General features: G+C 44.3%; 1 long non-coding RNA gene across 1 annotated transcript in view; it reads left to right on the forward strand.

The window, feature by feature from the left end:
- Positions 1 to 16,312, forward strand: part of LOC308459319 — a 31,983-nt gene extending 15,671 nt beyond the window's left edge. The window contains exons 2-3 of the long non-coding RNA XR_013977998.1: positions 13,656 to 13,846; positions 16,215 to 16,312. This is a non-coding gene — a long non-coding RNA (uncharacterized lncRNA). The remainder of the gene's footprint in view (positions 1 to 13,655; positions 13,847 to 16,214) is intronic.
- The last annotated feature ends 808 nt before the right edge of the window (positions 16,313 to 17,120 follow it).

The raw sequence follows: 17,120 nt of genomic DNA on the forward strand, positions 1-17,120 counted from the left end.
GTAAAAGAAAAAAATGTGTCATGAAAAATGAGGGAAGATAAGGTTTTTTTAAAAAAATTATTTATTTCCAAAAGATGGGAGAAATACTCCCTCCTGCAAAGTGTCAGCAGCGGGACATCTGCATTATGTTGGTTTCTTACAACAATCTATTCTGTCTAACATCCGTGTGAGACAATTAAAGGTAATAAATCATAAAGCCTTTCTTGGTTTTAAAGATCCCAGATGCTCTGAAAGACATAAAAATCTAGATGTCTCATCCCACCTTAGATTTTGTGTCAGCACTTGGCAGATTTAAGTTTGAAAAGATAGCAGAGGTCCTTCAAATGCCAACAGAGCAGGTTTTCTCAGATTAGTCATAATACCAGTGGAAATGTGTTTTTTTTGGGGGGGGGCAGTTGAAGGATAGGCATGCATATAACATTTACGGTACTCTTGACTGATGAACTCTTTTATGCATACATTTGCCTAATAAAGAAATCCTCTTTTTTCAAAAATCAAATCGTAAATTGCAAGATAGCTGTATAGAAAAGGCGTAAGGAAAGTCAGAATTGCTGGTTAATGTTTATTCATTCCTTCTCTAGGACATGTTTCATAAAAGACTGCATCTGTACTGGAAGCAGCTTACAGTAAAATATCACACACAATCTCACATACCCAAATAAAATGCATTTTAAAATTATGAAAGGCAAATGAACGATTAAATGTTTCTGCACTTCCTGTATGCATTCTATAAATACCCTCGTAGAATTGCAGAGTTGGAAGGGACCCTGAGGGTCATTTAATCCAATCCTCGGCAATGCAGGGATCTCAAAGCATTCGTAACAAATGGCCATCCAACCTCTACTTAAAAGCCTCCAAGTTAGGAAAGTCCACCACCTCTCGTGGGGGGGGGGTCTGTTGTGGTCAAACAGTTCTTACTGTCAAAAAGTTGTTCCTGATGTTTACAGTGGTATCTCGGGTTACAGATGCTTCAGGTTACATACGCTTCAGGTTACAGACTCCGCTAACCCAGAAATAGTACCTCAGGTTAAGAACTTTGCTTCAGGATGAGAACAGAATCGCGCGGCAGTGGCACAGTGGCAGCGGGAGGCCCCATTAGCTAAAGTGGTGCTTCAGTTTCAGGTTAGAACAGTTTCAGGTTAAGAACAGACCTCCAGAACGAATTAAGTTCTTAACCAGAGGTACCACTGTAGTTGGAATTTCTTTTATTGTAACTTGAATCCATTGGTTTGGGTTCTAGCCTCTGGAGCAGGAGAAAACAAGCTTGCTCCATCCTCCGTGTGACAGCCCTTTAGATATTAGAAGATGGCTATCATATCTCCTCTCAGTCTCCTCCTTTCCAGGCTAAATATACCCAGCTCCTTCAACTGTTCCTCATAAGGTTTGGTTTCCACACCCTTGATTATTTTGGTCGCCCTCCACTGCACACATTCCAGCTGGCCAATATCCTTCTTAAATTGGGCCCAGCTCATCAGGCCTAGAGATCTGAATTCATTTCAAGTAGTTTAGTGTTCCAGGAATGGATTCCAGTGCTTCCAGACCCCAATTCCACTGAGGGAAATGGATTTCAGTGGGGAGGAGAGGGAAGTTCCATTACATGAGCGGAAGACCACTTGCTTAATGTTGGCTATTGTCTAATTGAATTTACAGTGGTACCTCGGGTTAAGAACTTAATTCATTCCTGAGGTCTGTTCTTAACCTGAAACTGTTCTTAGCCTGAGGTACCACTTTAGCTAATGGGGCCTCCCACTGCCGCCGCACCGCATCCTGTTCTTATCCTGAAGCAAAGTTCTTAACCCGAGGTACTATTTCTGGGTTAGCGGAGTCTGTAACCTGAAGCGTCTGTAACCTAAAGCATATGTAACCTGAGGTACTACTGTACTTAGCTTATACATAGGATTGTGTTGTAATTTATTGTATTTTTAAAATGTAGATTTGTGGAACTCGCCAGTAGTGGCTAGAATAGTGGACTAGGACCTGGGAGACCAGGGTTCAAATCTCCACTCCACCTTGGGCCAGCCACTCAACCTCACAGGGTTGTTGGGGGAAGGCTGCACTAGGCTGCATCCTTGGCGAGTTGGCAACTACTTTATCACTGTGGCCCTACTTAAACTTGCAGATGCAGTCGCAGAGATGGTCGCCTGCATTTACAGCTGAGTTCCCACAAGCTTTCCTCCATACCTCTGTCCACCTATGAGCATGAGAGTGCACTGAGGAATTTGGCTGTGCAAAACAGCTCCTTTTGCCTCACAGGGCAGAGGGGCCCCCAAAGCCCTCCAGGAAGCATATCTTAGGTGCATGTTTGAGAACATCAAGCGGGAACTGATTGTAAGCCCTGGAGCACAAAACCTATTGATTTAGCCACATGGGGTTTCTGAACCAAATTGTTCCCAAATGCTGATCTTTCTTCCACCCACTCATAAAGAGTTAAAGACATTTCCCACATGTTAGAGGGAACTCAAGGACAGAGAGAGAGAGAGAGAGAGAGAGAGAGAGAGAGAGAGAGAGAGACCCTCTCAGAGCTTTTCAGAAATGTTTTCTCCCTTGGAAAATTCTAGTAAACAAAATAATTGCAATAATAAAAGAAATATTCTCTTCATTCTCCTTTTGATGGGAGATGGAGCTTCGTGATATAAATGTGAGTTGCATATAATATGCCATTAAAACTGTTTTACATTCTCTTGCAAGTTCCAGCAAATATGTCCACTTTACACACAAAGAGAGGAATTTCTGAGGCTTGCATTGTTGACTCTTTCCATATGGAATATGTATAAATGTGTAAAGAAACCCATATATGTTTCATTTTGACTTGGGACACAAGAAACAACTCACTATTGAGCTTACAGGAGATGGATGTTGATGTGTTCTGTGCAGATTATTAGTGGTCTTTGGCTCTGAAACAACCTCAGCTTAGGTTTAGGTTTAGGTTCAGCTTAGGTGTCCTTTAGGCCAAGGACAAAAATAGCTCATAAAATATGGCATGCCCTCACCAGGTTCTGAGCATCAGGTTGCTGCATTTACTGTAGCATAAATGCCTGGTTTCAAAGATGAGTGAGGAAGAAATGCTCATAGTGAAATCAATACGTATTTGCAAATAAAAAGAAAAAAGGTCTTGATAAATTTGCCAGTGTGAACTAGAAACTCAATTTGCAGTGGATGTAAGCCTCTTTTTTCCTCCCACTGTTGGATGAATTTGTGGGGGAAGGAATCAGGGTAGTTGCTACTGCTGCTGCTCCCACTCCTGGCCTCCATGAGCTCAGCTGATGTTTTACAGAGCTTGCACATGTACAACAGCATGCAAATGGAGAGCGCTGTAGGGACAAGTGAAGAGAGAAAACCTGTTTCCAGTTTTAGGAGAGCCAGTGTGGTGTAGTGGTTAAGAGCAGTAGATTAGTAATCTGGTGAACCGGGTTCGCGTCTCTGCTCCTCCACATGCAGCTGCTGGGTGACCTTGGGCCAGTCACACTTCTCTGGAGTCTCTCAGCCCCACTCACCAAAGGAGAATGTTAGCCGCTTTGAGACTCCTTCGGGTAGTGATAAAGCGGGATATCAAATCCAAACTCTTCTCTTCTTCTTCTTCTTATGGGCAACTTGTACTCATGCATACAACTCATTCAAACCTTCAAGTGACTTCATGGAAACCAGGAGCCAGTGGCCCATCTAGGCCAGCATCCTGTTCTGACAGTGACTGTGGGAAACCTGCAAACAGGACCCAAGTACAAGAGCATACCCCGCACATGTCCTGGGTGGGGGGGAATGGGACATCCTGTTTTCTCATGCGAGGGCACAGTGGCCATTTTGTAGGCCGCCACTGCTTCCTACAGGAGTGAGTTCCACAGCTGAACTATGTGCTGAGTGAATGTCCACAAGATCCAGTTTCATGAGGGAAGGAGAAAAACTTTTCTCTGGACACTTTCTCTGTGCCATGCATAATTTTTACAAACTTCTATTTTGCCCCCAATCAGTCCTGACTGCAGCAATTCACCCAAAGTGAAGCTTTCATCTCCCACTGATTTAAACAGGAGAGACTGGTGGGAATTTGGCTGGATTGTGCCCTATCTCATCAGGTGCCCGTGCTGCACCTCTTGAAGCATAAACTCTTGTGATTCACCGCAGGACAAACAATGTGAGAGCCATGTGTATGCTGCTACCTGGTGGCCCGGCAAAAGCAGCTCAAATGTTGCTTTCTAGGTTGCCTTTTGTCCCTGTTCTCCCGCCTGATTATCTTCAGCACTATTCCCTTTGAGACAAAGATCACAGCTTCTTATGTTTCTGCGTGGTTCTTAGCACAATGGGACTTGGTCTTGATTACAGTCTGCAGCAGGGTCAAGAATATAAAGGCACAATGCGAAACAGGCACAATAGCTGGAGTCTAGGGCCTGCTGAGAAGATGGCTTGTAAAGTCCAGGATCTGAGCCTCTGAGAATGATTTTTATGTCCTCAATTACAAGAAGAGAAGAGTTGTTATTCAAAGCTGTTGCCCCGGAGGACAGGAAAACAAAGAGGAAGGTATGTGTGGGACCTGCTGACCTCAATCAATTGCCTGCTTTCTGGGATAGCAGCAGCATCCCTGAAATCGAAACCCACCCTCCAAAATCCAACTGACTTCCTGTCACCAGAACCTGGGGCAGAAGGTCAAGATGAGAGGTGCGGAGTCATGAGAATGTTACCCAAAGACACCTCCTTAAATTAAAATAAGAAAAAAGAAATCCACAGGATGTGTTTTCTTTGCTAGGTTATTTACAGAGCAAAAAGATAACATGGCGGCGAATGGGTTTCGAGCTTTTCCAAAGCGTTTTTAATCTATTAAAGGAGCTGAAATACTCTTATCCGAAAGCAATCTGAGCAGCCTTACTTTCTGTGTTTTGTACTGTAGCATAGCGAAGAGGGAACAGCAGGGAGCTCAGCTCCAGGGCTGTCTCTAGAACAGAGAAATGGTGATGTCATCTGCCAGAGCACCACGGCAATTGATAGAACCTCCTTGCTCTGCTGGTAAATGGATCAGGAGATAACGAGGCTTTCAAGTTTGTGGCAGATGAGCATTGGGTGAGTGTGGAGAGTACGGAAATTAAACAAGAAGACACTGGATAGCTCTTTCTGTTTCTTAGATGGGGTTCCTGCTTCACTGTTTCGCTCTTCACTGTTAGAAATGCTAACTTGCATAGAAAGACCAACTGAAAGACTAAAGATTGCATTTCAGCTGGCTTGAGATCTTTTGTTAAATCTCTTTTACATGGTGAATTTATTCTATGAACATCTATTCAGTGAAAGTCTTTGATCCTAATAAATTTGAAATTGTGTCCTGCATTGGGGCAGGGGCGGGATGTATGTGACTATAGATTAACACAGCCACTTGCATTTTTTTTACTCTGAGAGGGGCTTGTCAGGATGAATTCCTGCACTTCAAAATTTACCACTACACCACTCATTCTGTAATATCCGTACATAAGCTTGACGTTACGGGAAGTAATTGTTTATTCTAATTCAGATCCCCAAACACCCTGTTGAACATTGTAGCTGCCATGCTAGGCACACTTAGCTGGGAATAAGTTCATTCTGAGTAGACATCTGAGTAGCTTTTGAGTAGCTATGCACAGGGATACACTGTAAATTAACATGCCTTGAATTAGCTAGAGGAAGCTACATTTTCACCTCACCCATTCATAAGCTAAACCAGGCTGAAAGCCCATTTATACATTTTTTTTACTAGATAGGTGCTTAAAATAAATAAAATTCTAGATGTTTGGCACAAGCTTTTGCCTGATGAGGTGCCTGGTATAGCTCAATACCTTTTGAACTGAAACAAGAGTTGGTGCTATCAAAACAATCTCTGCCTGCTACCCGTTTTTCTCCAGAATAAGAATATGCATTCTCCTTCACAAGGAAAAGGGGTGCAGGTGGCGCTGTGGTTTAAACCACAGAGCCTAGGACTTGCCAATCAAAAGGTCGGCGGTTCGAATCCCAGTGACGGGGTGAGCTCCCATTGCTCGGTCCCAGCTCCTGCCCACCTAGCAGTTCGAAAGCACATCAAAATGCAAGTAGATAAATAGGTACCGCTCCGGTGGGAGGGTAAACAGCATTTCCGTGTGCTGCTCTGGTTCACCAGAAGCGGCTTAGTCATGCTGGCCACATGACCTGTAAGCTGTATGCCGGCTCCCTTGGCCAATAAAGCGAGATGAGCGCCGCAACCCCAGAGTCGGTCACGACTGGACCTAATGGTCAGGGGTCCCTTTACCTTTACCTTCACAAGGAAAAGGTCTTTTGCTTAATTCAAATACACTTAATTTGTATGACAAAATCAGCATGCATTACCAATCTCTGAGGTAAGGACAAATCCCAAATGTTTTTCCTGGGCTGTGAAGAGTGGGAGATGTTATCCTACCCATTAAAGATTCGGATATTAACCTGAAAACTGCAATCTTGGTCGTAGTCTACCAGGTTCAAATCTGCCTCATACTAAAGATCTGCCTCATGCTAAGACAGACCATTGGTCAACCTAGTTTAAAGGTAAAAGGTAATGGTACCCCTGCCCGTACAGGCCAGTCGTGTCCGACTCTAGGGTTGTGCGCCCATCTCACTTAAGAGGCCGGGGGCCAGCGCTGTCCGGAGACACTTCCGGGTCACGTGGCCAGCGTGACGAAGCTGCTCTGGCAAGCCAGCACCAGCGCAGCACACGGAAACACCGTTTACCTTCCCGCTATAAAGCGGTACCTATTTATCTACTTGCACTTAGGGGTGCTTTCGAACTGCTAGGTGGGCAGGAGCTGGGACCGAAAGACGGGAGCTCACCCCGCCGCGGGGATTCGAACCGCCGACCATACGATCGGCAAGTCCTAGGCACTGAGGTTTTACCCACAGCGCCACCCGCGTCCCTAACCTAGTTTAGATTGGGGCATTTCCCAAACCTACTTGGAGTCGCCAGGGATTGAACCCAAGACCTTCTATTTTCAAAAACATGTTCACCTGAGCATCTGAGATCAATGTGACAGGCAATGCAGAGGTGGCATTCCTTTCATTCTGTTTATTTTAATTTTTGGTAAATAGATGGAGCACTTTTTCATATTCCAGTTATTTGACACAAAGCTAAAAGACTGCACCAGTATATAAAATTAAATATATCCATGACCACTAGTTACTCTGTCATCTTATTGACTGGCACAAAGTAAAGAGAGAATGGAAAAGCCATTAACTTAATATATTAAGCAGTTTAGCAACCATTTTATCTGTGGAAAGTTTCGTTGCCTGTAAAGGAACCTGAAATGATTGTGAAACTAGACAATTCTTAGTAGTCCTCCAAGGATCAAGCTGCCAGAAATTCCTATCTTTTGCCTAAACTCTCTTAACTTCATTATTTGTGATGAGCTGGAAAGAAATATGACCAGTCGTTTTCAGATATTGGGTGTGTGTGTGTAGTTTTATAGGTATAAAAATTTAATACATCAAGATAGGATGGTGACGTATTCTGAGATTTAGAAAGAATTAAATGAAACAAATCCCTCTTGGTTTTAGTAGTTTAGGTACCATTAAGCAGATACTTAAACATTAAGTGCTGATTAAGCGAGCTGACAGGTTAATAACAAAGACTAGGGACTGTCTATTATCAAATATTTGTAAACCGCTTTTACAATATGATTCAGGACTGAAACAGATAAAGGACAACTATGCACAAGATATAGGCAGAATTATCCCTGTTAAGTTATGGGTGAACATATCAGACGACACAGCGATTCTTCAAACAGCTCTTGTTTATTCACAGGCCAGAACAGAACAGAACTGAACTGAAGGGTTCAGCCAGCCTGCTTATATAGAGCTCCACTAGAACGCAACAGTAACAATTTTCTGTAACTAGCCAATCACTGAACGTCACTTTCAATTCCTTATTTGCATATGTGGACCTGAGTGAAAACTATCTACAGTATCCCCCTGCTGGCCCAGGGTGAGAACTTCAGTACATAACAATCCCAATGGATATCTAGGAGACTATATGGGACATGATGCATAGACTTTCTTTAAATTAAATTTCATGTTAAGAGGGGATTGCTACACAGTAGTGTTGAAATAGTAACTCTCACTCGTAATAATAAAGTAAATATTTTATTTCCATATGTTGGAAAGAAATGGACATGCAAGATTATCACATTACTACTTACTCTCACATTACTAATTACTCTCAGCACCCTTAACAATCTACAGTTCCCATAATTCTTTGGAGCAGCATGGAGATGGGACCAGCAGGGACTACAATGGCAGGGGTGGGGCCAGAGTACATGACCCTACTCTCTCTTCACAAAAAGAAACACCCAAGTAGGTCTTAATTTAGGCTGCAATCTGTGAACACAGACCTGGGGAGTAAGTCCCATTGTACACAGTGGAAATTGCTTCTGGCAAACATGCAGAGGATTGTACTGTTGTTATGGATCCAACCCACTGTGTTAACCCTGAGATCTTCAGTGGAAATGATCAGGATTTCCTCTACATATAGTCTTCTACACACACACCAAACTTGAGTATGGATCCTGTTTTCATATTGGATACCTGTAAGTCAACAGAGAATGCATGCCCTTAAGGCTATGGGTTGCATCCCATGCTGGTCCTACTCAGAGAAGACCTGTTGAAATTATAGATATGGCTAATTTAGGTTCATTAATTTCAGTGGATCTCCCTCAAGTGGGACTAGCTTTGGATACAATCCAAAGTGCTCCTGGAGCTTCCAAAGGTTAGAATTTGTCATTCTGCTTGGACTTGACCCTGAAGGTCCTCTCTCTGGGACCATGACAATGTCAAGTTCCCATGCTTGGTACCACAGAACACAAAACAGACACTTAATATAATATGACACCTATGTTCCTACTTTAGCAGCTGAGATACAATTCCAAATGAATGGAGTGCAGCTGCTGATAAACACACAGTCTGCACACTGCAGACACCTCATCTTGAGAACCTCTGGAAATAATCAAGAAACCTGAAGTACTCCATGCCTTTATATCAAAACGGCAAAGGCTTAGCGTTACTGACAGCCATCTACTAAAGGTGCCTACATAATTTCTGTGGCTCAAATAGCTGAGACAGGTCTGTCTGAGCAGATTTGGCTGAGGGTTACGACTGCGACTCGGAACTAATGTGTATGGATGAGGGAAGAGTCAAACATGAAATCATTCTGATCAAAGGGAGATTTCTTCAAGGGAAGGTCAGTCTGCCCCCCCCAAAAAAGAACAAAAAAAACCCAAAATGAGGATTGAAAACAGGCTCCTTTGCAGACATGGATTCTTTCATGCACCACATTTCTCAGGAACATCTAATCTACATAAAACCATAAAAAGAAACTCACTGGTTCAGTTTCATATCTCGTATTGTATTCTGTATGTATACTGGTAGCCAATCAGATGCTTCTGGGATGCTGACAAGCAGAGTGTCAAGAAAACAGCCCTCCTGGTGTTTCTCCCATCATCTGGTACTCACAGCTGTGCTGCTTTTGAACAGGGACATTGGTGGCTTTGGTACACACTGGGGGGAAGCCATAGCTCAGTGGGAGAGCATATGCTTTGCATTCAGAAGGTCCCAGGTTTAATCCCCAGCAGCTCCTGGGTGGGCTGGGAAAGGCTCTGGTCTGAAACTCCAGGGAACTGCCTCTGGTCTGCGTAGACCAGGTTTCCCTAACCAAGCACTCTCCATATGTTATTGGACTACAACTCCCATCATCCCTGACCACTGCCCAGGCTGACTGGGGCTGCTGGGAACTGGAGGGCATTAAGTGAGGGCAGCCTACTGTAAACACAACTGAGATAGATAGAGTAATGGCCTGGCTTGATATAAGGCGAGTTCTGATGGGCTGTATCAAACACTACAGATTCAGAAGCTGAGCTTGTACAATGTGTTTTCCCCTCTCTTGAAGTCTCCCCACGTCACAGCTCTCTCTAGGGATTTGGGAGGCCTATTCAATATTGGTGCAAATTTCCTGCACTAAATTTTGGGCGTTCCCCACTTCACCCATTGCAGCTCTGGGTGGCACAGCCCAGAGTGCCTCTAACCCTATGAAGAGCCTTTTTAGGGGCTGCAAGGGGGAAGGGGGAAGGGGAAGATCTGTTGGGCTATTTGCCTTCTACTCATGCAATGTTTTTCTTGGGAGAAAAGCAATGACAAACCTAGACAGCATCTTAAAAAGCAGAGACATCACCTTGTCAACAAAGGTCCGTATAGTTAAAGTTATGGTTTTCCCAGTAGTGATGTATGAAAGTGAGAGCTGGACCATAAAGAAGGCTGATTGCCGAAGAATTGATGCTTTTGAATTATGGTGCTGGATCAGACTCTTGAGAGTCCCGTGGACTGCAAGAAGATCAAACCTATCCATTCTTAAGGAAATCAGCCCTGAGTGCTCACTTGGAAGGACAGCTCATGAAGCTGAGGCTCCAATACTTTGGCCACCTCATGAGAAGAGAAGACTCCCTGGAAAAGACCCTGATGTTGGGAAAGATGGAGGGCACAAGGAGAACGGGACGACAGAGGACTAGATGGTTGGACATTGTTATCGAAGCTACCAGCATGAGATTGACCAAACTGCAGGAGGCAGTGGAAGACAGGAGTGCCTGGCGTGCTCTGGTCCATGGGGTCACGAAGAGTCGGACACGACTAAATGACTAAACAACAACAACATGCAATGTTGGATGCCACTGAACATTGCACTTCACAGAAACACAAAAGCACTTCTCTGAATTCTGCAGTGCCCTTCTCCAGCCAAGTAATCTGTACAAAAGTGCATATGCTAGTGTGCATTAAAGTGTGCATTAAAAGGCACATTTTGTTGGAAATATATTATATTGAGAGAAATTGCTTTGCAATAATGTGCACATTGGGAGAAAATTGCACAAAAATGATGATGAATTCTCATGTGGACTTAAAAATAAATAAAATCACAATCTGATATAGAAACCTGGAGAATGGAATTTAAGACCAGAAAAGTGAGAAGTGGAAAGAAACTGAAATGGATATACGCATCCATGCCAAAAAACTTTGCTCCACCCAAGGGCGTAGCAAGGGGGTGCAGTAGGTGCAGCCCGCCCCGGGTGTCCCCACTGAGGGGGGTGACAAAATGGTGGGTGGCACTCATTGCGGGGCCTGCAGCGTGCCCAAGCCACACATCTCTCCTGGGAGTGACACAGTGACTTGAGCAACTGCAGGCTCCTCGCTTGCCCCAAACAGTCTGCCCACTGCCTCCCCCTCAGCTGTAGGGCAGCTGAGTGGGAGGAGGGAGGCAGACTCCTCGGAGGCCCCACGGTGCCCCCATGGGTGGCTGCCCTAGGTGCCCAATCGGCTTGCTCTGACTCTGGTTCCACCCACTTTTGCCTCTGGCCCTGCACACCACTGAAATGTGGCCCCTGGGAGTGTTGGTTGCCCATGATGGAATGCAGCCCTTGGTCTGCAAAAAGGTTCCCCATCACCACCATAGAGGAAAATTGATCATGAGGCTGCAGCCAGTGTAAAACTGGGCTGGTATCAAAGTCCAGCAGCCCAATGGATCTGCTTGGATTACAGGTGAAACTGTTTTAACCCTAAAGCACCGCTCCTTCTGCCTCAAGAGATAAATGGTGTTGTTCATGCTTAATGGAGAGCACAGCGAGTTTCCTAGGGCATTGCGAGCGCTGCGTGATTAGTATAACAAATGTTGCGTTTCAGACATATACACAATGGGCAAAGGATAATCTTTGGGTGCACTGCAGGAAGATAGCAACGAGCGGATATAGCATGATAGGAAACGGCATGTCTGTGAAACAGTTCATTTGTCTCCGTCCATACAAAGGACTAGGGATATGTGGCCTGCGTACGTCAGGGATCACTCGCCCACAGATGACAACCCAGATAAGAACTGCAGTGGCGATAAAAACATAAAATGAGTTTATGTAGACAAAGCCCGAGGCCCAGATAATGTGCATCCACGGAGCTGTGACGGCTTAGACAGTGAGGAACCTTTTAATGGCATTTTTAAAAGTGCACTAGATTTGAGGGAAGAGGTCCCAAAGATTACAGAGCAGCAAGATTGATTCGAATACATGTTAACGGGCCTCGAGGCAGGAAACTATAAACTAGCAAATGTAACATTGTTTGCAAAGAAACCTGGAAACTATTTAAAGTGGTTTGTCCGAAGGAAGAACACCTGGAGAGTAAGCAGTTTAATATATATAACTTGTGGGTTTTTCTTTTTAAAAATAAAAAAGTTGCTCCTCTTGTGGGCAAATTCTTGTCTTGGACATTTAAAGCTTAACAGTATACCGATATGCTACAGTTAATTGTGGAAAACAGAGGCTTTGCCCAATGCAAATTTGTGCACTTTGCTGAACTGTTCAAAATGTGTTTTCATCGCCATGGTGACAGGGGAAGTGTTTATTTGTGAATGCACTTCCCATCTGTACACAGAGGGGACTGCAGATCCAGTATGAAAAAATGAGGCCTAAAGGTACTCTGTAGCTCACATGAATCCTGGGACACTCACTCACTGGTCAGTGAACAGAGCACCGAAGGAGCATGTATTCATTATGAATTCCTTCTTCTGGAACAGATTTTGCATCAATACATCCTGCACAAATACATATCCCAATGGATTTAATACGGTTTGCCTATGCACACATGCAGACACACAAGTATTCATGTGTGGCGAAAGGTGACTGTTGAGATTGGATTGAGAAATCCTTGGGCTATGGGATTATGAAATGGCAAATAAAATTAGCAAGGGCAGACGCAATGATACAAATTCCTCAGTCGTATTTGGGCCTTCTGAATGGGACTCAAGAAAACATGCAAACAGGGCAGAGTGTACCTAGCCTCACTGCCTCCACCTCATTATCAGCAGTGTGGGTTCAAGGGTGATGTTAGCAGCAGGGAAGCCTCTTCCCTTCTGCTGTGTTTGTTTAAACTTGATTCAGACCACCAGAGAAAGGCACATTAGAGAGAGAGAGAGAGAGAGAGAGAGAGAGAGAATCATTGAGGAAGGACAGAGCAAGGACTTCTATCCACCCCCAGGGGTGCCAACTCCAGGGGACCCTGTCTCCTGTAAGGCTTTCCAACAGAGGATTGCTCTATGGCACAAAGTACCTTGCTTTTATTTATGTGAATTCCATCTAACACCATTTGCCAGTGTGGTGTAGTGGTTAAGAGCAGTAGATTAGTAATCTGGTGAACCGGGTTCGCGTCTCCGCTCCTCCACATGCAGCTGCTGGGTGACCTTGGGCCAGTCACACTTCTTGACGTCTCTCAGCCCCACTCACCTCACAGAGTGTTTGTTGTGGCGGAGGAAGGGAAAGGAGAAGGTTAGCCGCTTTGAAACTCCTTCGGGTAGTGATAAAGTGGGATATCAAATACAAACTCTTCTTCTCTTCTTCTGCTCCACATTTCCTGCCTGTCTAGGTAGAGATCCCGTTTCACTCAGATTTTCCCCTAAGTCTTGCAGGGCTTTCCTCTCCCTTGATCCTCACAGGCTCCCTCCCCAGCCTGCTCAGATCCTTATTAAGGCTCCCCGCTCTCCTGACGCTGTTCGCTCCATATTCTTTGCCAACACAGCCCAGGGCTGGCTGCCCTGTGGCTTCAGCATCAGCAGGTGGTGGCTGGATGCCATAGGGCAAAGGAGCAAGATCAAAGGGAGGTCAATCCCTGACCGTACATTGCAGATAACATCTGAAGTCAGCAGCTCCCTCTCTGAAGGATGCCATGTTGGAAGAGCAAAGAGCGCTATATGAGTTCTGGATCCTTCTCGCCTTTCACCAGTCTGGATGCCGGAGGCTGGACGCCAACAAAGAAAGAAAGAAACACACCGTTTTCTTATGGAAATATATTACCCAGGAGGACTGAAACCAAACTGGTAAAACACTTACAGTAGTATTACTAAAACATCGCTGCATTGTCATTAGCTCAGCAATGCATTTCCAGAAGGACTCTTTTAATGGAGTAAAAGGAATTGTCCAAATATTTAGGGGCAGCTATAGACTTGCAGGGGGAGGGCCTTTTTCAGCATGAAAGCTGCATTTCCTTCTGGATTACGTTCTTGGGGGGGCACATGCAAATCCTGGGGAGGGTGAGAGGCAAGCATAGACGCAGCAGCAAATGAGATTTTTCCCTTTTTACAGTAGGATAGTTTCTTCTCTCCCCCCCCCCCCCGCCCCACCCACCCAGGCCTCATTTGATCTCCAAGATTCCCCATACCTGTTATAGACAGCCACATATGATGCAGAACATTCACAGCTTTCAGGGTATTTTCACGTACCCCACAAGTGTCCTGGAAAAACCAGGGTATCCCATTCCACCTGCCCCGCCCCCCGCCAAGAACGCGGCAGCCCTTTTGCCCGATTTTGTGCTGAAATCTCTCCCCCTCCCCCAAGTGCTTTTTTCTGGGGTTGTGATCTTACGTGGCTCCCCAAAACACACATTTTTAGATGACATGAGATCATGCCCCCCCCCCAATTCATCTTTTGGGCTCTGTGGTCTCACACAGGTCTCACACATGACTTGTGGAGGAGCACAGACAGGAAAATGCATGTCCCAGTTTTGGGACTCAACATGTTGGAGGGTATGTTTCCATAGCATTTATTTCTAAATTGATTTTGCAAATAGCTGCACTAATTCTTCCAAGTGTCTTTCTGGCATCAGTTCCAGGCCTTAACCTTTGAAGGCCTCAACAGCTTGGAACTGGGGGTGGAATTCAGCATCATACGATTACAGTTGGTCCGTCAGTGCAAGCATTTCTGCCTTCCCCCCCTCTTCCCCCCCTCAGTGCATTGTTCTGGGGGTTCTTCTCTCCAGATTTGGGTGAGGCATGCAGGGGGAGAAGAGTGGGGAAAGCCCTGTTGCGTTAGTGGGAGTCTTTGTGATGGCTTCCATTAGCACACTGGGATAGATGCATCGGGTCCCTGGACACATGAAAGAACCACGTTCCCCAGCATAAATGTCTCCAAAGCCCTATCAGGATTCTCCCAGCAAATGAAATCAGGTGATTGGCAGCCATCTCAGGAACTGAACCTCCATTTAAGGAATGCACTTTCCTGACAATTAATCAGGAGGCAAATTTAAGTGATTTTGTTCACTGAGGCTTTTACCAGTTCTTAGAATTTGTAATGGTACACTTTTATTGCTGCCACTATTTTGAATGTTGATGGCATTGTTTAAAATTATCCTATGCTTTTAAGGTTTGTTTGGGTTTCTTTAGATCATCTTACTTATGGACTTGTACCCTTGCTGCCATTTGCTTCTGTACTTTTATTGGCTTTTTTATTGACGTTTAATGTTTGATGTCAGCCACTCAGAAAACTCTGGTTTTTATGGGGCAGCACAGAAATGATGCAGTTGGGTTTGGTTTTTTGGGGGGGGGTGTTAAGTGCTGCTATTTTTCTTCTTCTTGCTGGTCTCGGCTTTTGTACATTAATTTGTGCAACTGTCTATTTTTATAGACAATCAATATTTTAAATTAAAAAATACTAACCAAATTCTCTACTACAATTTCCCATCCCCACATAATGGATAATATGACCAGCCTTGCTGTGGGAATACTGCCCTTGTGGCCACTTATGACTGTACTTAAACATTCGTACACATCAGAGCTGGCAGATAGAACACACAACAACCAGGTGATCACATCTCCTCTTATTAAACCAAGATATGCACAAAACCATTACTCACATGCACAACCTCTTTGCTTCTCCCTTCACTGCAACCTGCGATTAAATCAGGAAGTCTCTAATGTACTATAGCTTCCTGTTGCAGCTTAACTAAGAAACTGCGGCTATTATCATTGGATATTAAACCAACTTCAAGCAATTTGTAATAACCTGACTTGTTCTAAAACTGGCAACCATAGTTTCTTGCTTCGAATGAAACAGGAAACTGTGGTTAATAAAAAGACTTCCTGGTTTAGTTGTGCACTCCAGCAAATGGGGGAGCAAAGGGGTTCTGTGTTTGAACAAAGGGCTACATCACAGCCTGATATGTTGATCTAAGTCCAAATGTAACCAGTCAGTCTGGAACTTCGAAATCCCTCAAATGGTGGAACAATGCATGGCAAGGGCACAGCTTTGCGGCTTTAGTGTGGGATAAGTGTTCCAGTGCTGTGATAGGATATTAGGCAAGAGCTAGCTATTAAAGGTACTCCCCCCCCCCAAAGAAATTAAACCTGCATCTATGGATTCCTTGAACGCAATGGCTGGTTCACACGTGTATTTGCATTGCTTCTTCCTCAGCATTCGATGACAGTCAGCTGAAAGTGGCAGTGAGGTCGTAGCCTTGCATTAATGAAGGACACATTATGAAGTCTTTGTTGCCTGCGGATATTAGACTCACCAAATTTCCCTTGGAGGTTCTTTGTTCTTAATGAAAGAAATCACACACAACTAAGTTCACTGATATGAATCTCTACCTTTCACTATTATTTCCTTTGTCTCTGTTCCCAAAGACTGTAAAATTAATCTCTCTGGGAAGCTGAGAAAGAAAAGGAACACAGAATTTGAAAGATAGCTTTCAAGTAGAGTAGCCGATTCTTAATTCCATGCCTGAACTTTATAGAGAACATTGTGTTGTTCTTCCATCCACAATAGCCATGTGCAACATTAGATGGGGAAATATCTTTCTCGCGGAATAAGCAGGTAAAGACTCTCCATCTCTACATAGCTATTTTCCCCTCTTCCGTTGGACTTCAATTTCGTTACATATTCAAACTCCACATAGGAGCCACAACTGAAAGTACTTGAAACTGCAAGCTATAACATTTAACATTTTAGTGCCATCTATAGGAAAAGGAAGGAACGACTGCAAGGACCATGATATCTTGTTGCCTACAATTGCTATGAAATGTTGGTGGTGGTGGTCCTGTTTTTAAGCAAGTTGTATCTGTGTGATATTACCCATCTTTTGATATGCATGTATTTATGAGAGTTTCCCTGGTGATTATGAGCCAGATGATCCCAGAAATAAAATTTAAAAATAGATCCAAATACTCAGAATGGCGGCCAGTGTTCAAAAATTGAATAGCCCCTTTGGGAAGAAAAAAAAAAGAAATATGTTATTTGGAGCATCTGGATGTGCTTGGCACATGGCAGTCTCATTTCATGCAGTCTCTGTGCAGCAACCAGTGTCACTCGTGGCTCCTC

Source organism: Podarcis pityusensis, assembly GCF_964106645.2.
Source record: "Podarcis pityusensis genome assembly, chromosome: 12".
In the NCBI taxonomy this organism is placed as follows: Eukaryota; Metazoa; Chordata; class Lepidosauria; order Squamata; family Lacertidae; genus Podarcis; species Podarcis pityusensis.